Source organism: Crinia signifera, chromosome 6 (genome assembly GCF_055691185.1).
Source record: "Crinia signifera chromosome 6, ASM5569118v1, whole genome shotgun sequence".
Lineage (NCBI taxonomy): Eukaryota > Metazoa > Chordata > Amphibia > Anura > Myobatrachidae > Crinia > Crinia signifera.
Window position 1 is genome coordinate 98,553,977 of NC_139222.1, and position 25,219 is coordinate 98,579,195.

Sequence of the window (25,219 nt, forward strand, 5' to 3'; positions counted from 1 at the left end):
GTGCACCTGCTGGGTTACCAGCAAAACATGCACTGTGTGGAGTAATGAGGACTGAGTTCCCTGACCACTGGTCGTAGTTCCCTACGACTAGCAATGCCACAGCTGTACTGAATGACACTGGCAAGCCAGATGCAAAGTCCGTTGGGCAGCAGATGCGCTGCACACAGATCGCTGTTTCTTTTACACACTATGTGGTACATTCCCTAATATGGTAGTTCTATTGATGATTGGATGTTGCCCATAGCAATCAATCAGATTCGTCTTCTTATATATTTAGCACCAGCTAAAAGATAACAGATAGAATCTGATTGGTTGCTATAGGCAACATCCCATTTTCAGTAGGACGCCCATCTTAGTAAATGTATTACTATGTCTCAGATAGCTTCTAATAAAGCTGTCACACTGGGACCTAATGGACATTATTTTTTGACAGTTCTTTTCTAATGCTGTTAACACGATTCCTGCACCGAACACAGTGCCTCACACTGCTGCAGCCCACAGCCCTTCACTGACACAGTCACAGCAGTGATACTACTCACAGCCCTTTGCTTACAGTCTGGCAGCAGTGCTGCACCCCAAAGTCATTTAGTCTAAGAAAGTGACGGTAATGAGACAACGGTGGTGAACCCCACAGTACTTCAGTCTAACACAGTGACAATAGGGCCATATCAGTGCTGCACCTCACAGCCCTTCAGTTTAACACAGTGACAGTAGTGCCACAGCAGTGCTGCACCTCACAGCCCTTCAGTCTAATACAATGACACTAGTGCCACGATAGTGCTGCAGCCTCTGAATAGGCCCTGGCACACACACTTTGGGCACACGTGCACTGCTGATCCCGGCATTCAGGAGTGAGTGGACCCGGTTGGCACACAGAGAAAGCCACCAGACCTGCTGTGAGTCCAGCTGCTATCTCTGTGAGCTGATATGGAGGAGGTGCTTCCACCATCATTGGACAATTCGGCCCACCTGGTAATCGGCCCCTCTGGCATTTGCTAGAAGTGCCAAATGGCCAGTTCTGTCCTGTCTGCCGCACCTCACAGCCCTTCACTGACACAATCACAGCGCTGCAGCCCATAGTCCAACACCATAGCCCTTCAGTGTCCTGTGAAATGAATTTCAAAACACAGAGGGAGGGAGTTTTATAGAATCCAAAACATGGAAGATGATCTTTTGCCACATTTTGGAGTCCGAGTCTGGCAGGGAAACCTAAATTTGGGTGGATGGGGTTAACAGAAAACCAAACCAATTCATCTCTAATATAGGGGAAGACAGAGAAAATATAATTATATTTTATTTTAAAGTTGGCAAATATTTCTGACCGCCTCTATTCTTTTTAGCATGTTCTTAGTTTGCTGTTACTGTTCTATTATAAATCACTGCTCCATTGTTTGTACTACATTGCAATTTGTAGTTGATCCATCTTCTCTGGTAATGCAACGTCTTCTTTTATTCTGCTTAGCAGAAACAGAACTGCCCTGGTTAAATGATGACTTATACTGATAACCGTATTCTGCAATGATGACACTTCTATGAGGATGAAAACCATATTCTATTAACCTGAAGCACTTTCATATAAAAAAAATACATTTATGATCAACTATATCCCCATGGATAGTGTGAATAATACATGAGTATCTTCTATAAAATGTGCTCATATCAAAATGTTACTGTGATAGTATGATCATTAAAATAATGAATTCACAAATATGGAAATATCTGCATACGAATGACATGCCAAGTATATTGAACAAAAGGAGCATAGGTAATAGCATTTGAGTTTGGGGAAACTGCAGGATGCCAGCTGAACTTGGACTTGTTTTTAAAGCTGCAATCAGTAGACAAATCCATGCCTTGTAAATCATTACCAACTTGGCATGGGTGTATTGGCAGGTGTGGTATGGGGCTCCAACAGTGGTGATCCCAACAGTCATTATCCCGACGCCGGGATCCCGGTTGCCGGTGCTCCGACAGGGGGACCAGCGCAAAGAAGCTCCTTGCGGGTTCGCTACGCTCACCATAGGTTCTATTCTCCCTCTATGGGGGTCATGGAGCCCTACAAGAGAGAATAGCCCCTGTGAGTTGAGATCCCCCTGTTGGAGCACCGGCAGTCGGGATCCCGACGTCGGGGTACTGACTGTCGGGATCCCCATTGTCAGAGCGTCATCCGGCACCTGGTGGGCTGGTGTATACCCCAGGCCTTGTTTGCTGACATGTGACCCCACTCCCAACATGGCTGACAGCCCACTACAATCAATACACTGTATTGTCCCCATTCATTCTTTTATTCCATATCTGCAGTACAATAACATCCAGTGATGTTGCCATTGATGTAGCATGATGTTGCCATGGCTACATGGCATGTTATACTTCTGCTGCTACCAATGTCAGGCCACTTCTACATCATTTTCCAGGGCCACTTTCAATTCCCTTTCCACCCCTGTCCCAAGGATTTACACACACATGGCTCAGTTAACACTATCATGTATTAATTAAGCTGATAGCATCATAAAAAAAATGTGTGGATTCCTTGAATGACATTTTTTTTTTTACAAGACACAAATTTCCTGCCTGAAATTGTTGCAGCAGGATTGGTCTAAGTTTGGTCACCATGACAGCTGTAGTTATGAATGTATTACAAGATACTGTATGGTGTTTGTAATGATGTCAGCCTATGCTGAGGAAGAAGCAAAGGCAGAAGTGCATATATGGGGACTTTGGCCCTTATTCTGATCTGTGCGGATATTCCCGCATTCTTACGGAGCGGTCCGCACGCCACGGTGTTTTGCCGCGTGCGGCCATCGTCCGTAGAAACGCCCACGTGTCCTCCGCATTCGGACGGACTCACTCTTTAAGAACAGGGCGTGTTTACGGACGACATACAAACCATGCGTGTGCGGGAGAAACACTCAGATTCGGCACGGTATTACAGAGTATTACAGAGTATGCTCGGGAATACCGCATCCGAACGGGAGCCAAGCGGTGCTACCGCACGTAAGCGGAGGATTTACGCCAAACAACCCACTATGAAGTATCTTCTGCAAGACATCACATGACCCACTTATTCAATTACCTATCCTCATAAAAAACTGCTTATTTGGAATTGGAATCAATTAGATTCCAATATATCCTTACAAGCATGCCTAACACATGCATAGCACACATTAACCCTTACAGCAATTGAAGTGCAATGGTTTCAATTAAAGCACTGACAAGCGTCCTATTAGTGAGTAATGAGTAAAGGAGTAGATTGTATTGGGTTCAGGTGTTAATGGTTGTAGTCATTAGGCGTACGTTCGCCTACCGCATGAACGAGTGGTGTCCGCAAAGCAATAGTACACTTGTGGACACCGCACATTTCAGCCCTTTTTGCTCGCGTGCATTCGGAGTGGTTTCCGAATGTACGCCCCCCAACATAAGTGTACTCCCCCGTGTCCGCCCATATTTCCGCCCCGTTTTGCCCACTTTGAAACTACGCCCATGTGTCATTCCGCATGACGCCCATAATACGCCCCTATTTCCCGACTGATTGCGGTGACCAGTTTTGGACGGGCTTTGTCCGAACTGGTACCGAGTCAAGGCGTGGCACATGCGCGTAGCGTTCTCCACGCATGCGCAGACGCCGTAAAGACGCGATCCGTAAGAACGCGGTAAAGTCCGCATCAATCAGAATAAGGGCCTTTGTTATCCGTGCCTTAATGTTAAGTGCAGGAGAAAATAGCAACTAAAATCAATGCAATGATCCACCTTTGTTGACTGAGATGCATATAAACAATTTCATCAGAATGCTTCACAATACAATAGATAGCAAGTCTTAATAATTCAGTGTAAGTCTACACAAGCACCTCAGGTTTTAGTTTTGTATTAAGTGGATCAAGAGCAGGGTATAGGATTCTGTGAGGTACATTGCAGCCAGGGCCATCTTAACAGCATTGTGGGCCCTCGGCAATGCAATGCACTGGGGCCCATACTTAAGTAATTTAAAAAAATCATAACTTCCTATGGTATCTCTCCACCTTCTATCAGCCATCCAGCAATTAACATGGTTACAGCCATTAACTGTAGAGAATGTTTCCCAGCAGCTTGATTTTGTGTAAGTCATAATGAAAGCAGCCAGACACAATCTATAATAACATCACAAGAAACTCTGGAGGCAACAGCAAACCCCTGCTCGAAGGCCCCTAGAATTGTGGGGCCCTAGGGCAGATGCTCATATGTTAAGACAACCCTGATTGCAGTCAACCTCTAGGTTGAAGGGTGTGTTTATCTACAGTATTCAAATATATAATGGAAGTAGGAGCAGCAGGTTTCCTCATATCCATTGGAGAATGCCATTCAACTACCCGATTTCCAATATAGTTGATGTATATTCTTTATTAATATAGTTAGAACATCCTCTGTTGTGTTTTTCCTTCCACCAGGTTGTGGTGCAGCCTGGCGGAAAGAAGGAGTCTTCGGCAGCCTGTAGTAGCACAAAAGCAGCTGGGAGGCTTGTCTCCTTTGAGATTGGCAATATTACCTGTACCTCAGGGGATGACCTGCCCTCCACGTCAGGGAGGGGCCAGTGCTAGGCAATTAAGTGGGAGTGATTCCACTCAGTATAGTTTTTGCCAGGGTGTTTATTCCAGACCATTTATTTAAATTTCAATATGAAACTGATTTTCTCACCACCCGTATTTGCCAATTCTAGTCTAATCAAAGTATTTGATAGTGTCCTCTTTATTCCTACATCAGTTTTCTGTGCCATTATTTATAATAAGTTATAAATACTGTAGTAATATTAAAACTGCTGGGTGATTTGTTCTCCTTATAAATGGAAAAGCATATTTAAATGTTCCAGCAAAAAGCACAGAGGGTGGAATATTGGCCCCGATTCTGATTAGCGAACTCACCTGTATGTTTGAACGGGGTGTTCGACGTTGAAGCTCGGTGCATGCTCAGGCCTTCTATGTGGGCACATTTGTAGACTTGCACAGTCTTTGAGGAGCTTGCAGAGATGGGGCGCTGTATTTCCTGTGCAAAGCCACAAAAACGCTGGGTGCAACCAGGAAAACACTGGTTGTCCCCGAGTGAATTCGGGCGGGTGACTGCCTTCTGGGGGCAGGCTGGTGACGTCAACGTACATCAGTTGCCCGCCCAGTTCTTGGAGCAGAATGCCACAGATCTAAGTCAGCAGAGACTGACTTAGATTTGCAAGCACTGCAGAAATCATTTGTTGGTCGCATACCCTCCAACATCTGAAGGGCAGAAATTGATAAATACATAGAAAGGGGCCGTGACCATGGGTAGAGTGGGTGTGGCCACTGGTAAATGGGTTGTGGCCATCCCCTTTCTGAATGTGTACTCGGCATTTAAAATCAAGTCAAAAAGTGAGCGTCCTGAGGACGGGCAGCACTTGCCCTAAACATGTCGGACAATAAATAGCACGTTTACACGTTTTTGCAAATCCGAGAGTGCCGCCTCATTCCTGCATCCTGTACCGGGACCTGCGGGTCCACAGTGGAAGGCACCGGGTAAGTACCCATTGGACCTCAATTTGGGAGTGCCGGCTACAAACACGCTGCATATATATATATATATATATATATATATATATATATATATATATATATATATATATATATATATATATATATTAGACAGGAGATCCGGCACAACCACTTAAATCAAAGTCCACACAGTATTCCAGCAATTATAATCCCACAGACGTGCCGCACTCCAGCCAATTTTCAAACGGATTTTATTGAAGACAACGCAGACTCAGCAACGTTTCAATACACTTAAGCATTAAGTTTGATGATAATACTTAAGTGTATTGAAACGTTGCTGAGTCTGCGTTGTCTTCAATAAAATCTGTTTGAAAATTGGCTGGAGTGCAGCACGTCTGTGGGAATATATATATATATATATATATATATATATATATATATATATATTAGTATCTGGCACTCAGACCTATACTATCCTGATGACATGATGTCACAGGATACTAGAATTAAATGTATGTGTCTCTGATAAATAAAGTAACCATCACACCTTATTCTCTGCCTCCTGCTTGTTTCATGATGCACTCAGCCACTTCAGTCATTCCAAGTTTAATAATTATCTTCTGGGTAGAGGCATTAATCGCCCTAAGCAGCAGCTGTATGTGGCATAGTAATGGTGGTTGTCAAATAATACTTAAGAAGGGAGTCAAAGGAAACAAGGTGGTGGCTAGCACACCACCAAGGATCACCAGTTATCAAGCAAGGAAGATGCAGTATCAGGGAATTATCAGGCCACCAGATTAGTATAATGTAGGGAGCTCAAATAACAAGTATTGGCTGCCACTGTTTATTGTAGCAGAACAGTGATCCATACACTGCTGGAGGTATAGGACACAATCAAGTAAGAATGGGAGGCACAGGGCAGGATTTCCCAATGTCTGGGCACAGGATATAGAAGTGCACTCACCCTACTAACAGATAAATGAGGCCCTGGATGAGGATGCACCACAGAGGGATGTAATATGGCGTCCCTGCTTCAGGAGGTCCAAATCTTTCAAAGTATATTGTCCCCGGCTGCACTCTATGTCCCTCTGCTTCGAGAGGCAGCAGGGCTGTCTTTTTGTATGGGCTTAATGGGCACTTGCCCATAATAAATAAATATAAGGGCCCTATGCTGATAGCTGAGGATCCCCTTTTTCCAGGGATACCCCAAATTTGAAATTCGGCCCTGGGAACTGGAGATATCCAACTTCAAAGCAGCAGTCCACATCCAGCCTGTTAATTGCACTTCCCAGTAATAATATCAGGTTCTCTTTGACTTAGAGTTTTTCTGAGAGTATATCCCAAAAGCTGGGTCTCTCCCCTTTCTGTCGACACTACCGGCTTGTCTCTATCATGTCCAAAACCAGAGATATCAGCCTTCCAGCAGCTGGTCCCTGCTCCAGCTCCAAACGTCTGGTGTACAGTTTTATATTTTTGTCAATGGATGCTCTGGCTTCTGATCTCTGATCCCCAAGTCCCCAGCACCTCCTGAAAGTTGGGACTCTAGGTTTTTATACTATTGAAGGCTAAGAAACCTATTTCCAGATAATGGCGATATCTGCAGTCAAACAAGCTGCCCTTCCACCGGAAAATGACGAATATTAAGCCCACTCCATTATCCAACCCTCCCCTGAGTATAAAACCCTCCCCGGAAGTCATTTACAAGGGACCCTTCATTCAGCTCAGTCCCCCCTTCCACACGTTAGTGTTCTCCCTCCCACCACCTGTGCAGTAAAGGAGTAATAAGCAGAAGTTACTGCTCCAGGTCCTACATGTTGAGTGGAAGATAGAGCACCCCCTGCCACCCATGGGACATCACAGCTGCTGCTGATAGCACCCCCCACGGTACTTGTGTATTATCATGGCGCCCAGAGGGCATTGTACAACCAAAAAATTTGGTACACTTGAATTTTGCCAGTACAGACCGTTTAAAAACATAACTGTACCGCAAAATCGGTAATGTTGGAGGGTATGTGGTTGGCGACCCTCATATGATTTCATACCCGCATGCAAGCCTGTGAATGAATTATGTTCTCTTTTTGTTCTACTATTTGGTCTAGTGAAATTAGCATTCTTTGCATAGTTATCAGATGCCCTGTATCTCAGTGTAACCGGATTTCACGTTAATGGTATTAGATTGTATATTGTAAATTCTAGTCACATCTTGTTTATAATCAGTGAGGATTCTTTTTATTGGTAATCAATGTTTTTTCAAACTTTACTATGTTTTTACTGATCTGTTTATCTTTTGCAATAAACAATCTTTAAAACTCTTCTTTTTCTCATGTAGCTCAGTCTCCTTCTCAACCTTATGGACATGTTTCATACATAATGTAAAATGATTTGCATACATTGAAAGGAACATGCATGTAAAGTATTATAAAATTTCTCGTAGTACTAGTACTTGTTCAGAATACTGGTGTATGTTCAATAATGCAGGACTTATTTCACCTTAATTCTCTTGTTAAAATGTACTCATAGTTACATAGTAGGTAAGGCTGAAAAAAGACTTGCGTCCATCTAGTTCAACCTGGTATAGATATCCATTGCTGATTTGGTAGGTTCTGATATTTTACAGACAGAATATATTTCCTATTTGTACCCATGGATGTTTTTATCCAGTAAATGTTTGTCCAACTTTGCCTTGAACGCATTTAATGAGCCAGCCGTTACCACCTCTCTGGGAAGAGAGTTCCTGAGTTTGACTGTTCTGACCGTAAATCACATCACTTCCCCCTGATGACACATTGTGTGACCATTGCAAACAGGAGGCATGGATTCATGGGAGAGTGGCCAGCTCCTTAGTTTTTTGTAACTCTGGGGTCTGGGAGATGCAAGTGCTGTGGCTTAGTGACGTAGCGCCAATTTTTGCGCCCCCCCCCCCACACTGGAAAATATTGCTGCCCCCCCCCCCCCTAAATTTAACCCTGCCTCCCCCACATTGTCTGTATTTGGCAGGGAGTCGGGAACGCAGATCTACTAATCTACATCCCGGCTCTCCTCCTAGCTACTTATGAGTCAAATGTCCATCACAGAATGGCCGCCCCCTTACAGCAGACCATTTGTAAGGATGCTAGAGGAGGCCGCCGCTGCCTCCTCTAGCATCTTAAAAAACTGTCTGCTCTAAGGGGGGGCATTTTGTGATGGACATTTGACTCATAAGGAGCCAGGAGGAGTGCAGGGATGCAGATTAGTAGATCTGCGGTCCCGACTCTCGGCCGAATACAGACGCAGAGGCGGCAGGATAAGGCAGGTAGAGGTAGCGTAACAATAGCCCTGCAGACCCCGGTGCCCACACTTACTGGGCGACTCTCCGGCAACGCGGGGTCTGTGGCACTATTGTTACGCCACTGCTGTGGCTGTAGAGCTGGCTGTATGTATATTTTCAGTGCAGCACCTGGCTTCTGCCACTGTGCAGGAGCCAGCATTATGGTGTCAACCCTCGGCAGGTGACACCTTAATGCAACCAGCACCCCCAACACCCACTTTAAGACACTACTGAGGTAAATTTAATAAGGTGGGAGTTATATTGAAGATGGATGGTTCCCATAGCAACCAATCAGATTATGGGCCAGATGCACTGTAGGTTAGATTTATTAAGCTCGGTGAAGTGATAAATTGTCTGTTTTTTATCACCAGACAATCAACTCCTACCTGTCATTTTTCAAACCAGGCCTGTAACTTCACAGTTAGGAGCTGATTGGCCGGTGATAAAAAACAGACACTTTATCACTTCACTGAGCTTAATATATCTGCCCCTAATTTTCAAAAGTGATAAAATGGAGAGATATAAACAGCCAGCCAATCAGCTCCTACCTGCCCTGTCACAGACAGAGTTTGGAAAATGTCAGGTAGTAGCTGATTGGCTGGCTGTTTACCACTCTCCATTTTATCACTTTTGAAGCTTAGTGCATCTGGCCCTCAATTGGTTGTTATGGGCAACATCCCATCTTCAATAAAACAACCCCTACATATTTTTCCACTTAGTGGTATGTAACCAACATTTTCATTACATTTTCCCTTTTATACTGTACATTTCTTTCTACTAACACTAATCCGTATTCTCTATATTATATATAAAATGCCAGCCCTCATATAACCTTTTTCTCCTTTTTGTTCGCTCATCAAATATAATGCAAAAACTCATATCAGCTGCCATGGGAATGACTAAAAAACAGAACAAAACCTATATAGAGAACCCCTGATGTGAATGAGTATAATTTCTCTCAGAACCTATACAGCTGAGATAATCCGTCTCACAAATAATGTATAAAGTGTACAGTGCAAAAATAACAGCTATAGAACCTACAGTAAGAAGAAAAAAAAACGTGTCACCTACATTCACTTTTATAAAACTTTATTATACAGTATAACTGATGACGGTGAACAATAATAAAAAAAAATTACATTGTATATTCAATAAGAAACAAAATTGCCAGGCAAATGATAACATGTAATTGCATTGCTGAAGGGGAGATATGCACTAGTTTATATGCAGTAAATGTATGCATCTCCGAAATAAAACACAGTTGGTGGTCAGCAGGAAAACCAGAAACTACCTTGATGGGAAAGGGTGTTTTCCTGAATACATGGAATGTTCCTGAATAGCAGAAAGATAAAATAAGAAATGCAAACACAGGGCCTGTTCAGACCTGTTAGCAGCCTAGCAAACAGGTAAAAGCCACCTGCTGCCCTGCCAAACGTACCCCCTCCCCCCAGCACCCGAGTCCAGCTGCTACCATGCAAGGGGATGTGTTTCCTAACACACTGTCGCAGACCAGGGAATGATTTCTCTGTCAGTCTAAACGGACTCTTATTCCGGCCGCAGATCGCTGAAAAGGGGGCGGGCCTTGATGTCCTGCATCATCAGCTGCAGGCCATGAGTGTGCAGTGGAACACCCAGCATTTTTATGGGGACGCCCATAAAACGTTGGGTGTTTTCCTGCTGCCGCCCCTCCTGGATCAAAAGGTTCATTGAGTGTAAAACTCGAAAAAGCCGTTGGCTTCCGAAGTTATGGTGCGCATAACCCCACCATTCAAAGCAGGCGTATAATGCTGGCCGTTCCCCTGCTAAGGACTGGTGCAAACCCCAAACATCGGGGAAGGGGTCAAATTCGTCCCGCTATAAGCGTATCTGAATTGACTCCTGTATGTAGTACTGCAAAATCAAACATAACTCTGCAATCGAAGTAACTATTGTAAATTTAAAGCAAAATGTTAATTTTTATTTATGATTTTCCCATCTCTGCTCGTAGATAGTGAACATCAAAATTTTTCTCAACATTGTGAATCAAACTATGGGTGAAATTTTATAGGATGAGAGATTTAGAAAGTGAGGGGGACATTCTATGATTTGCGTTTTTATTTTTTTTGCGATTTTTTTCGCAAAAACGGCCGAAATCGCATGTTTTTCCATTTTCGCATATTTAATGAGCTGCGAAAATGTGAAAAAAGTGCGATTTTGGCCAACAAGTTGGACACACTGGAAATGCGATGGCTGCTTTTCGCAGCACATCGCATCCAGATGTTTTCACATTAAAAAGTATACAAATCGCATATTTAATGGTATGCGATTTGTATAAACTGTGTCTATAATTTGCCCAAAAATCAGACGAGGTTCTGATGGGCGAATTAGCCAGAACCCTGCACAGATCATTGCGATCTGTGCAGGGTTCTGGTGGAAAGAAAAGTTTAAACAGTTAAAATAAAAAAAAAAAACAGCGCGGGGTCCCCCGCCAGAGCATAACCAGCCCCGGGCTCATTGAGCCGGTGCTGGTGACATAAAATCAGGGTCCCCGACAAATAGGGGTCCCCTTGATTTAATGAAACCAGCACCAGGCTCAAGGTCCGGCGCTGGTTCCCGAAATACGGGGGACAAAATGACTAGGGGTCCCCCGTATTTTAAGAACCAGCACCAGACCCAACCAGCCAGCAGGGTAATGCCACAGCTGGGGGACACTTATTATATAAGGTCCCGCGGCCAAAGCATTATCCCCCTGGCTGGTCAGCATGGGCAGGGGTCCTGGGGAAGTGGGGACCCCCCCAATAAAGGGGTCCCCCCCCTCCAGGACTTACCAGCCCATGCTGAAAGTCCGGGGCTGTCCCCGATGCCCCTGGGCGGTGGGCATCGGGCTGATGCAAAGTGTAAAAAAAAAATTTAAATACTATTGTTTTCTACTGTAGAACTATGAGTCCCAGCAAGCCTACCCTGCATGCTGGGACTTGGAGAACCACAAGTCCCAGCATGCGGGGCATTAACACACACACTGATACTTACCTACCTTGAGTCCGTAGGTCGGTCCCTGGATCCTGGGTCCGGGGTCCGGGGCTCCTGGACAGAAGAGTCCGGTTCCGGGGCCTTGGTCCTGGTTCCGGGGCTGGTCCAGGGTCCTGGGCTCCAGGGCTGATGTCTCTGGGGTCCAGGATCCGAAGTAGTCCAAAAGGGGTTCCTAAGGAAGGAAATCCTACTCACCTGGTCCCCGGCGACGACCTCGGCATCCTCTCCGGCAGACGCGCTGCTCCCAGCTGGTACCCGCTCACGGACTGGAGAGGCGCAGAGATGTTTCATTTAAAAAAAAAACATGGAGATTTCTTACCAAATCTCGCACTTTCTGAATCTCTCATCCTATTCAATTTCACCCTATTTGTTTAAGCATTTAAACATTTTCTGTCATGTAACATTCATAATAAATATCTAGTATTTAATATATTTGAATATTTTGTTATCAGTTACAGTATTTGAATTAATTAAAGTGAGTACAAAATGTAGGTGGAGAGAAAAAGGCTTTATAGAACAGGTAATTTTCCGGTTCATTTGGTTTTTCATCTTCCGCTCTGCTTTGGTAATTGTGATTGGAAAAGGCGGTAACATTTGCCAGCTTTTTAGTTTTAAATGGGCACTAATTGTTTATACTTAACATTCAGTGTTATCTTTATTAATTAGAAAAGTTTAGGTATATGGATATTAACCCCTTCAGTGGCAATCCCGAGAATTTTCCGGGCTGTGCCTCAATGCCCAGTCTGGCAAGCCCGGAAAATTCTCGGGATTGCCACCGTTTGGAGCCGGGCAGCGCTGCTGAGTTTACTCACTGATCTCAGGCAGCTTCGCGCTGCCCGGCTCCCTCCCCTCTGCGGCGCCGCCTCCTCCCTCCTCCTCCCCCCTCCTCCCCCCTCCCCTCCGGGTTTCCTTTTGAAGTCCCCGGCGCCGGCTTATGACAAGCCAGCTGCCGGGGACAGGGACGCGGCGCGGGGGGCGCTGGTCCGGGCAGCCGCTGATTGACAAGTGCAGCGGCGCTGCCCGGACCTGGGGAGGTACTGTTTTTTTTTTTAAGGGAGCGCTCCCCATAAAAAACTTGCTCAGTGGGGAGCGCTCCCAAAAAACAACCCACCACTGAAGGGGTTAATGTTTTTAACCACGCTCATTTTTATTACTTGAAAGGAAGCATTCTTAAAATACACAATTTTGTGTTATATAGTAAAATATATGTAAGTACATATGACTATCCATATTTAGTTCTGCAGTCCATTTGCACACAACTCTAAATAGGCCCCCAAGTGCTCTAGTAATAAATATTAACAATTCTTTATATAACACTAGCATATTAATAAATACATTATTGTGATTTTTATTAAAATAATGAAATACCAATCCAGGTTATCCACATATAAGTTAAAAATCACCATTCAGGTTCAGTCTTGTGATGACAGATGGAAAAAGATTCCTATACAAGTCATGTTCTGACTTTTATACACTGAAGGTTGGAAGGAAGAAGGGAAAAACTTAATGAATATGCAAACAAATCTTAACAATGCTATTTTCTTCATGAAGGCAGTTTTTTAATATACATTTCCGCAATAGAGGGCAAAGCACTTCCAATAATACTCTCTGATGTCATAACAACCCACTCTAAGAGCCTCCAATTTGCTTTAGTTCTATTTTTGTACCAAAACAGGATACAGGACCAGATGCACCAAGCTTCAAAAAGTGGAGAGTGACAACGCACCAGCCAATCATCTCCTGTCATTTTCCCCTTCCACATACTCCTTGAATCAAGGACGTTGTTAAATTGAAGTTTTATTTTAGCTGTAAGTATCTTTTTGCTTTGCTGTTTTATATGCACCAAGATCCTCCTGGAGTGAATCTTGCACAAGGGCTTCCTGTATTTTGACTGTTTGATGCTGCAGAGATAAACACCTGGGTTACATCCACTGCTTATTTGTCATCATCTTATGCCACCCTTGTCACATGGTATGAGGCTACCCTTATTTTAAAATCTATTGTATTTTAATAAACCTTTTACTGGAATTTCTACACCATCAGGAGGTTTTTCTATATATTGCATATGCTGCATTGACATCATGCTGGGATTTTAATAAAACCGCTACATGTTTAAAACAGAAGTAAGACAGTGTGAGCATCTGTTACTGTCGTCCATATATTCATATCAGGGCCGGCGCCACCACTAGGCAGCTCTAGGCATTTGCCTAGGGCGCCGGCATCTGGAGGGCGGCAGTTCGCCCCTCACCCCCAGCGAACTGTGTAAAAAAATTGCTTCCCCGGCGTCCCTGCAGCGCCGGTAGCGCTAGTTATTTGCTATTCACGGGGCTCGCTGCGCTCACCACGCTTCGGGCTCGATGGCTCGCTACGCTCGCCACACTATTCTATTCTCAACTCCACGCCGACGTGGATAGTGGGGGTATGAAAAGGTCGTAGGATGCGTACCGCCGCCGCTTGCCATGCTTCGGGTTGACGTTGATCGTGGGGTGGCGTTACCAATTGTGGGGGCCATTTCACACTTCAGGGTGGCTATTTGGCCTCTGTGGGCCATTTAACATTGTTTCCTATGGAAAAATCGTGTCAATTGAGGCATTGAACAGTAAAATCGGGTCAATTGAGAAATTTAACATTGTTCCCTATGGGAAATCGCGGGCATAGCGTCGGTCACGTCGCACACGATTTTTAGTGCATTCAATGGCCGCGATGCCCACGATTTTTTTACCTGCGATGCCCACGATCAAAATGGTGGGCGCCGTGCTAGATAAAGAGTACCCAGCATTGTACTCAGTCTCTGGAGTCAGTACATCTCAGCTGCTACAGGTAGCAGTGCTGAGATCAGGAAAATGCATTGCAATTAAAAACTAAACTGAAAGTAAAGGAACGACGGATCACCTTTTTGGGATCGGCGGCTCACTCGTTCTTTCATGGGTTCCGTTCAAAAAGATTAGCTTCGTTCGCGAACGACCCATCTCTAATTTATAGCATGCACCACAGGTTCTCAAAGTCAGTCCTCAAGAGCCCACACAGTGCATGTTTTGCAGGTGTACTCACAGAATCAAGTGAAGTATTTAGTTCCACCTGTGGATCTTTTACAGGGCGAGATGTATCAAATGGAAAATGCGGTAAAACCCTGGTTTTACCGCATTTTCCAATGTATCAAAAATGATACCGCACTGAAGGGTATCGCCACCTTTGGGTGGCGATACCCTATAGAAGCCTATGGCCTAAGCAAACCCACCATCTCACCGACCCCCCCTCTGGCTTACCTTCCTGAAGGGTCCTCCTGGACCCCGGAAGGTAAGCCCTGCCTCCCCCTAGTGAAGCAGCCGGACATCCTTCCGGCTGCAGGGGGGGGGAGGAAGCGCCGGGGACAGCATGCATAGCTGTCCCTGGCGTGAGGGGACAGCGTGGCGGCAGGGAGGTGAGGGAGACCCCCCGCACACCAGTGTACAGGTATTGCGGGGGGCCTCCGTCACCGCACCGCGATGCCAGCCGCATATGTTAGTACATAGCATCGCGGCGGGGGGGGGGGCGGCGAAGGGCGGCGATGTATTTTAATACATCCCGCCCACAATGTGTCAGTCAGTAATGAGTGCAACTGTCAGGTGACCTGGAAAACGTGAACTGTGTGGCGTCCTGAGGACAGAGTTTGAGAAACACTGTCATAAGGTGCCCATACATGGTACAATTGCTGGGTGCGATGAAATGCACGCACCCATCACACATCTCATCGCACAGCTCAAAAAGTATGTGCTGCACATACTTTTTTCACTAGATCTCATCTCATTGCATTGCAAAACCTATGCAATGCGATATTGTATACAATAATTGTACCGTAGAAAGACGTATCTGACCCATTTTTCTGTTATATGTTTTTCCACATATATCCTACACACTCATCGGGTATAGGTTGGACATTTTGTTTGTGAGACACTTGTTGGTGCATATACAGTACACATATATTTATTTTTCTGCATTATCAATACACCAGTGTACAAGCCATAGGACAAAACAGAGGCTTTCAAGTAGTCAACACTAACAACCGAGTCCGCAATAGATTACAAAACAAATACAAATCCAATTAGTGGATTCAAAGTAATCCTGTAACATAGACATTGCTACCCTAGGCCATAATCATACTTCTACTCTCCACCTCTGAACATTTAGCAAGGGCTATACTAAAAACAGTGATAAGTGATCTGAATGTCTAAACTGAGGGCATATAATAACTTTGAAGGCATTATAACATTGCAATAAACCTGATCTAAAATATTATCTCTGAGTCGGTACAAATACTTTATATTAGTCTGATGAAAATCCACAAAAAGAAAAAAATTTCCAACTTGGTCAACCAATTGCCTCTTATATCCCTATTACACCAAAACTCTGGGTCGCACCTGAGTTTTTGGACCCAGCATGAACCCGGGGTGACCCGGCATTTGTTACCTTTTACACCGACGTATGTTACCCCCGGCGAGGCGGTTCCTAAGCCGCCGCTTGCAGATGACATCATCTTCAAGCCCCAGGATCGCTGCGCTGGGCCCCGGACCGCTGCGCTGGGGGCAAGCCCAGCACTAAGGTAAGCTGCTGGGTTGCCCCCAGCCTTTGTTCACCCGCCCCAGCCCCATCCTCGAGGTGAATGGATGCCGTACACAGGCATCCATTCACCTCCACCCTGCCTCCGCTGCTGTCTGCAGAGTACAGCAGACAGCAGCGGAGGCTGTGCGCTCTCCCCCCCCCCCCCCCCTTCCTGTCCAACATGCAGACACTGTGGTCGGAGGTTGGGCTTCCCCCATTGATGTAAATGGCAGCAGGGTCGGGTCTGTTTACACTGCCCTCTACCCAGGTCCTGCCCATGTTCAACCCAGGTCAGGGTTGAAGTCCTGTGTAAAGTGACACGGGTTTACCCATTTACACCGCTGACCCGGGACTGACCCGCCACTGACCCGGGTTTTTGCGGCGGTGTACACAGGGGTATGAGAGATCGCATTATATAGGATTTCTAGAGCAACCTTGGAGTCAGCCTGTGGAGGGATATAGGCAAGATGTACTAAGCTGCAAAAAGTGATAAAGTGGAGAGTAATAAACAACCAGCCAATCAGCTCCTATGACATGGCAATTAAGATCAGATTGGCTGGTGGTTTATCGCTCTCCATTTTATCACTTTTCAAGCTTAGTACAGCTGGCCCATAAGCCATAGTCACAGAAATATCATATGGCAGAGAGAATGGCATGCATTCAACACAGGCGAGCAAAGACTTTCAAGAATTGTGGCATTAGGGCACCAATTGTTATTAATATAGATGCACTGTCAGAATCTCACCTGAATCAGCATATCTATTAGCTCTAAATAGAGTTATTTTAGGAGCTAAACTCGCCAATCTGGAATATGAAGAGCAAGCTATGTCTAATATAGTACAATTCCAGGGGCTCAAAAGGTAAACGCAAGAGATTTTGGCCAACAACTCTTCCAACTTATTAGGAAAAGAGTGTACATTTGCAAAAAAGATACTTGGCAGGGGGTACTGAATGAACACTTTCTCAGCTTTGCAAGGGCACCTGCCACCACGGACTTCTTGTTCTCTCCTTGCTCAATCACAGCTGGCCCTTTTCCTCCACACTGCCTCAGGCACCAGTCATGACCACCTCTAATCATGTACTTGGCCATGACCTATAGCTGCACTCCTGGCTCACTCAACCAGGAACTGGCCAACATCACTCTGCTGCAGTCTTTACCCAAGTGACCAGCTCCACTGGTACCACTGACACTCAGGAACTCAAGCAGCTATACTGTAAATGGACAAGTAGTGCAGCTGAGATGCTGTGGGAGCAACGAAGAATCACATACTGTTGGAAAGCTGCAGGATCAGTTGCAGTAGCAACCAGGAATGTTGCTGATTCAATAAACAGGAACCTAGAGCCAAATAACTATCTGCTATGGAGAGTAGAAGATCTGGCAATGTATAGCAAGAGATGGTTTAAATAGGGCGCTGAACTTGCTGATAGGTCTGGACATTTTCAGGTAACCTGGCTGGAGCTGTAGAAGATGAGGGCCCGCTAGTAACTATAGCCTGATGTAAGGGAAATAGTAAAATAAAGACACTGTGGGCCAGATGTATCAAGCTCCCAAAGGTGATAAAATGGACAGTGAAAACATCCAGCCAATCAGCTCCTAACTGCATTTTACAGTCTGGGTTTGAAAAATGGCAGGTATGAGCGGATTGGCTGGTTGTTCATCACTATCCACTTTATCACTTTTTGAAGCTTAATACATCTGGCCCTGACTGGTTTAATAATTTTTGAATAATTTATTTCACTGCACCTCCACCTGGGGGGGCAGTGGACTGTAAGCTGTTTTGTGGGACTGACGCTCCGCAAGGGTTTCCAGTTTTACATTTTCTTGTTTAACCACTTGAGTGGTATGCCGGAAATTTTCCGGGCTCAGCTGCACTTCCGGGCATACCACTAATATCAAGGTGTGTGCCAATGGTGTCCAGGTGTCCACCACTGGTGCATCAACTGTCCAGGCACCCCCATTGATTCTCCCGTCAATGCCTCTCACCTCTCTGCTCCAGCGTTTCATATGCTGGAGCTCCCCTGCAGCTGCCCCGGCCACCATTATTTTCAAGGAGCAGGCGGCAGGGTTGGGGATGTTCGGGGTAGCTCGGAAGCACTCAGGAAATCAGGCACCCAATCCCTCCCGAGCCGCCCGGGACATCCCAGAGTCTGCCCCTGCAGTGATTGACAGCTGGGGTAGCGGCAGAGGAGCTCCAGCGTACAAACGCCGGAGCGGAGGTGAGGGGGTGCCCGGGCAAGTGGGGGGGGGGGGGCTATGCTCTGCCCCAGCAAAACCGACCACTCAAGGAGTTAAATTTCCCCTAGTGGGTACTGGCCATGTGAGCTATTTTGCATTTTCTGCCAACTACAAGGATATCAGGAGTACTTTCCAGCTCCTCCTGTGCCAATGGACTACCTGCCACATGCCTGTTATATATGCCAGTCAAATGTGACGGGGCAATGATACAGCAAGCCAATTACGGCTCTCTGTACCATTTTTGAAATGGGAAGCTCCACCAATCAGAAGCATTCTTCTTCTGAATCTGAGCTGCCATAATGGATTCACACACAGACCCCTTTACCTCTACTACCAACCCCACAGCTATTATAAGCACACATGCTTCTACTTCTGCTTCAAGGATTTTTCAAATGATACAACCAAAGTAATGAATTGTGTTGGGATAGGGTAGTATGATGGTATTGGCATTTTTATTGATAATTATACACTTGAATGGGAGTGATTTGATTTAATTCCATTGTGATTGTACTAGTATTTAACACATCTATCAGCTGAGTCAACTGTTTGTGAATACACTGTTTATGTCAAACAAGGAATAAAGAAATCTGCAGAAATGTGAAATTTTAATAGATTAATTCCTAATCCTAATTTAATAAGTGGAAATGCCTTTTTTTGTTGCTGTTCCACATATAAATGAAGAAAACAAAACAAAAACAAAACATAGTTATGGCCTATCGGCATACGTGCATTGAAGAATGTGAAAACAAATTGTGATAGTGCGTCATATTATGTAAAAACAAATACCATGCAGAAACCATTAAAACAGCACCACCTGGTGGCCAACACAAAAAATTACATTGTAACTTTCATTTAGCTGTTCAGAGGTAATCAAAGGGCAAGTGAATAATGAAACAGGGCTCTAATGTTAATGCCAAGGTACATTATATGCAACAGGGAGAATTATTCAGTAAAATAGCACAGTTATACTTTATCATTGTATTTTGAGCCTTTTCAATTTACTGCCATATTTGTTCCGAGAGTATTTTGAACAGCGTGTACTAGTTGCCGCTTACGGAGAATGATGTTTACTTTGCCATATTGTACTATTATACTATTATTGTTATTCTCTGCAATAGATTTGATCAATTCTAGGCAACATTCATAGTTACGGTGAGTCATGCACAATAAAAGCCAGAGAAAACCTGAGAAAAAAACATTTTGCCTGTTACATACTTAAATTTAAAGTGCTCCACAGCTCCCACCGTTGTCCTAATGTATGGGGGCCTTTACACAGCGTGCTATAGGTTTTTGGCTTTTGACAGCAATGTGAGAATCATTCACAATGCCACAACCGCTATTTTTCTGTGTTATTGTTCTGGTTAATTAGCTTTTTTTGTTTTTATTACAAAATGCTGTTTATTCTACCCAATTACAAAATCTGGTGTACCTGTGCTTGTCACAATGTCATATTATATTTTGTATTAGCCTTGCCAGTATGTTCCAGGTTTATTGCACTTAGATTTTGTATAAAGCATTTGAATAAAAGTATGGGTGAGATTTAATAGGATGAGAGATTCAGAAAGTGAGAGATTTGGCAAGAAATCTCCAGTTTTTTTAAAGCGGCAATCATTTACACTGCAAAACCAGTTTGGTTTTGCAGTGTAAATGATTGCCGCTTTAAAAAAACTGAAGATTTCTTACCAAATCTCTCACTTTCTGAATCTCTCATTCTATTAAATATCACCCTATGTGTCCTGGTGCTATTTAACTGCCACTGGTAAAGTAAAATAACTTTGTGCATCTAAAGAGATTCTGCTGCCTACAGCTAGTCTAGTGCGCAATAACACACACACACACACGGCGTCGTACGAACAGTCGAAACGTGCTTTCAGCCCGGAAATTGTTCAAATGTATGTACAGCTTTCCTTAATAATAGTTGCCACTGGGGGCGGGGGGGGGGGGGGGGGGGGGCAACTCACATTATCAAATGCTTGGGAAGCAGGTCCATGTCTTGGTGGTGGTGATGGTGGTGCTGGTGGGGGGTTGGCCATGATGTGTCTCCAGCTATTGGAGAATTTGCCCTATTGGATGGTAGCTCCTTATGTCCCAGATGGATTTTTTTTCCCTTAGACATTTGCACAGTAATGGAGATTTTGAAAGCTTTGGCCCTGGTAAGACAGAACCATGGGTCATGAATTGTATGTTCATCTGCTCTTTCCCTTCAGCTTTCCCTACATTTCCCTTTCCCTCATTTTCTTCTAGTACTCCTCAGATTGTTCCCAATCACAATTCCCTTTAAAACTATGTCTCAAGAAACTGGCAGATGAAAGTCTCCTACTGTTAACTCAGATAATGCTGTTTAGATTTAAATGGATGTAAAATTTAGGCCCACTGGAGAATAAACAGTGGTATTTCATATTGATTAGCCATCTGCCCACCACATCTACCATGTGATTTCAACAAATTCAGTTCTTCATACTACATAAGGTTTATCGTACTCCCTTAGGTTAGATGGTGTGGGTCGAAGAAAGAAGTGTTAGGACATTAATTCTTTCTTTATACTACAGTAAATGTAACTGTATACATAAACAGACGTCCCAATTGTCCAATTTACTGTGGGAACATCCTGTTTTTTTGGGACATTCCCGCATCCCGCCCGGGGCATGCAGTGTCCTGCGGCGTGGGGGGGGGGGGGCAGTTGGGAGTCCACGCTGCCACCGCTTGTCAACAGTGAATATGTGAGAGGGGTGTTGTGGCCAGTGCAGTTTGGTGCCTGCTGCAGTGCAGGTGTAACCGGACCACTTACCTGGCACCGCACCCTCTCACCTTCAGGCTGTGATGAACCACGGTCCTGGAAAACTCCGGAACCCGGACACAAATACCTAGGAGGCAGGAGAAGTGATGGGCATGGTTCCTCCTTAGTGCAGACCGATGCGCCCTCTGTCCCGCGACGTCTCTACAACAGGAAGCTCCGGGGAGAGTCATCATCGGCACACGGCCTCAGATCCTGGAGTGTCACCTATTGACACTTGCGCACCTAGGTGATGAGTTGACCTTGCACTGGGGTGCAAGGTCCATGTACGCCCCCTTAAGAAAGAAGGAGGGGAGATAGGCAGAAACGGACACACAGAGGGACAAGATGACACTCACCATCCTCCCTCTTGTACTGGGCCCCTCAGTTCTCCTCACAGATCCCTGTAAGGAGACAGAAAAACCAGACACGTGCAGAGCCTAATATAAGTTAAGCGTGGCACGACTACTTTAACTGCAACACAAAGCCCTAGAACTGACTAAGTGTGTGTGGTGTGACACAACTATTACCAACAACCTAAACAACTTTGCTCTGCATGAAAACAATATACAAACAGTAGAAGACTTTACCACCAAACAACCCCTTCAAACCTCTGCCTAACTTTTGATGTTACAATACCTGGTTAGAGCTGGTCAGAATACGCACACTCTAAAATGTCCCCATTAACTACTTTGGGACTCACAAGGGGACTGCCGCAGAGCCCATCCACCTCTTAACAACCACACACCCATGGGAAAACAAACGCTCTCTTGCCCTGCTCAGTATACCTGGAAAGGTGACCACCAGTCCACCTTTCAATAAATGCACCAGGGGAACTCTTCTATACCGGGCCTAGTGCCCAGAATCACTTATAAGGGGCTTAGGACTGTGGGCCTGCCTAGTTGGGGCGGTTGGAGAGATCTGGAGCTGGTGCCCAGATCACTCATACAATTCCCTATACCACCAATGAAACTGGGCCTAGCGCCCCCTACTTGTGCACAGGCCTAAGGCCTGACCAATGACCACATGCCTAATGCCCAACTAAATTTCCTGTGGGCAAGGAGCCTTGGGCCTAATGCCCAGCTAATTAGGGGCATGGACCTAGCGCCCAGCTATATAGGCCGCGGGCCTAATGCCCGGTGCACAGCCTCAGAGACCACAGGCCTGGAGGGCCTGACTATATATACCCCGGGCCAGGAGGGCCCAACGATTAAATGCCAATGGGCCGAGAGGGTCCGACTAATGTGCCCACAGGCCAAGGGGGTCTGACTGTGCCTGGGGGGGTAGGTGGCCTGAGGCCTGATTCAAACAAATTAACAACAGGTTCTATGTCCTAATGACCATTTTAAGTATACCAAAAGTATACCAAAAGATATACTGAAAGGTAGTGTAATAATTCACACATTAAATACTTCAATAAGAACAATAAAAGAGGTACAGAAAACTAGATTATGTTTATAGACAGAGTTTTAATATTAAATACCTTACAACAGTTATTGAAGATATTTCCATATTGCTGTTTGATTGGTGTCCTCACTTGCAATTTTCTTTGCTTTTGTCCGAGCATCATCGGCTGTGTTATTTACCCTTAGCCATCTTTGCACTGTCAGAGTAGGATTCCATTCCTTTAGTGGTAGTCCGATTAGACTGATAATCATTGTTTGATATATTAGAAACAGTTAGGCGACTTCTCTTTTCAGAAAATATAATGTTCATCTTTGAAAAAACCCTTTCCCCTTCTGCTGAACTTACAGCAATTGTTTCACAATATTTTTAGCTCTTTGAACACTTTCAGGAATTGAATAGTTCTGGAAATTTTTTAAAACATTTTCCACAAAATCTTGATACTCATATTAATATCAATTTGGTAATTAAAAAATGTAAACACATGCAATTGCTCTTCAGCTGCTTTCCATGGAGCTATTACTTTTTCAATATTCCAGTAATCTGGCTCTAAAAAAAAGTAAGAGATTGTAATGTATTACTATCCTCAAATTGGCTACAACTTGCTTTTAAATGCGGAATCTGTGTGCGCTATATAAGAAACTGCTAATAAATAAATAAATAAATAAATGTCCACAATCCATTAATATTTTTTTTTTCAAATTAGTTACGATGCCTTGTAAAAGTGTTTCCCGAGGAAGGCCAACAAATCGATGAGTTTCTCCAAATTCTATATTTTTGTAGCTTTCTAAAGTAATTAGGTCATTAACTTTTTTTTCATATGGACCATTTTCTTTTTCAAGCATTTCAAATGCTTTAATAGATTGTATCACAAGTTTTTCAGCCTTTATGATGTCTGTATTTCTTGCTTGCAGTGCATTTGAAAGCAGAGAAATTTTGTTTAAAATATCAATCATCAATGCCAAATCAGTGAAAAAAAAAATATTTTTAAGATGGGTAGCCATTCCCAAGTACTTTGGATTTGAAGAAAAATAGTGATGTAGCGCAGGATAAGCATGCCACACAGCTAGGGTTGACCTTAAACTACATGCAGCCCACCTTGGTCCCAAAACTCTACCAATCTTTATAATTTCAATTCCAAGTTGTTCGGATATTTTGGTAATATCAATCTGGTTCTTATTGGATTGATGGAAAATAGAATATATCTTATCAATGAATATTTTGAAATGATTTACTTGCTTTATTTACTTTATTGAGTCATCTAAAACAAGTTGGAGGAGATGGTTTAAACAGTGCCATATTATTATGTTTGGAAAGTCTATTGCTATCCTAGTGCTCACTCCAGATGTTCTCCCAAACATAACGCTTGCACCATCAGAGCAAAATCCTATTAAATTTTTTTGTAGGTAGTTCTTAGTAATGCCAACTTTATTTAAACTTTCCTTAACTGAAGAACAGATTAGGTGATATTTAATAGGATGAGAGATTCGGAAAGTCCGAGATTTGGTGAGAAATCTCCATCTTTTTTAAAAGCGGCAATCATTTACACTGAAAAAACAGTTTGATGTTGCACTGTAAATGATTGCCATTTTAAAAAAAACTGGAGATTTCTCACCAAATCTCTCACTTTCTGAATCTCTCATCCTATTAAATCTCACCCAGTGTCTCTGCATCTTGTTTTTAAAATTCAACCAGCTCAACAAAAATAGTTGGAGATGAAACGGAGTCCTCAAATTTTTAGAATAGTATAATAACTGGTTTGTACGATATCGTTGAAGCTTTGTCAATAATCAAACATATTTTCTGATTATTTTCAGTAATTTTAGTAAATACTGTATTTCTTTTTTAATTTCCTTTGCCATAAAATCAACTATTTTCATAGCAGTTTTACGTGAATGCAATCCTATTCCCATATCTAAGCCATTTTTAATTTGCAGTTGAATCTCATCTTCTATGTCTGAAAATGGTTTACATCTTTTTGACAGGCTGTAAACTGTATTAAATACTCTACAAGTAGTACTTAAATATTTTTTATTCACTGTATCTACTACGTTTGTTATAGAATCCTGCTCACATATTTTGAAGTTGTCTTTACAAATGTTATGAGCCTTTGATGAAAAATGTTCTTTCATTTTTTCCTTAGAGAACTTGTTGTACCATTCTATTTTTCACTGATGCCTCAATCTGAAATTCTTTCCACTCTTTTGATGCATGAACACTTTTCTCTTTTATGAAATCATATTTTGCACAATACTCACAACCTAAGTTTTTGTTAGAAATTCCCAGTCCTTCATATTTTTCATTAAAATTGTTATATTGTTGCACTGACCAGCATTCAGGAAGACTATTTTCAATATTGGAATTGTTGTGATTTTCTATTTTAATTGACGTGCTGCTTTCTTCAGGCTGGATTGGTTGTGCTT

General features: G+C 43.8%; 1 pseudogene; it reads right to left on the bottom strand.

Annotated features, from left to right (window-relative positions):
* Positions 1-1,376: 1,376 nt before the first annotated feature.
* Positions 1,377-24,928, bottom strand: LOC146009619 (E3 SUMO-protein ligase KIAA1586-like; annotated as a pseudogene).
* Positions 24,929-25,219: the final 291 nt, after the last annotated feature.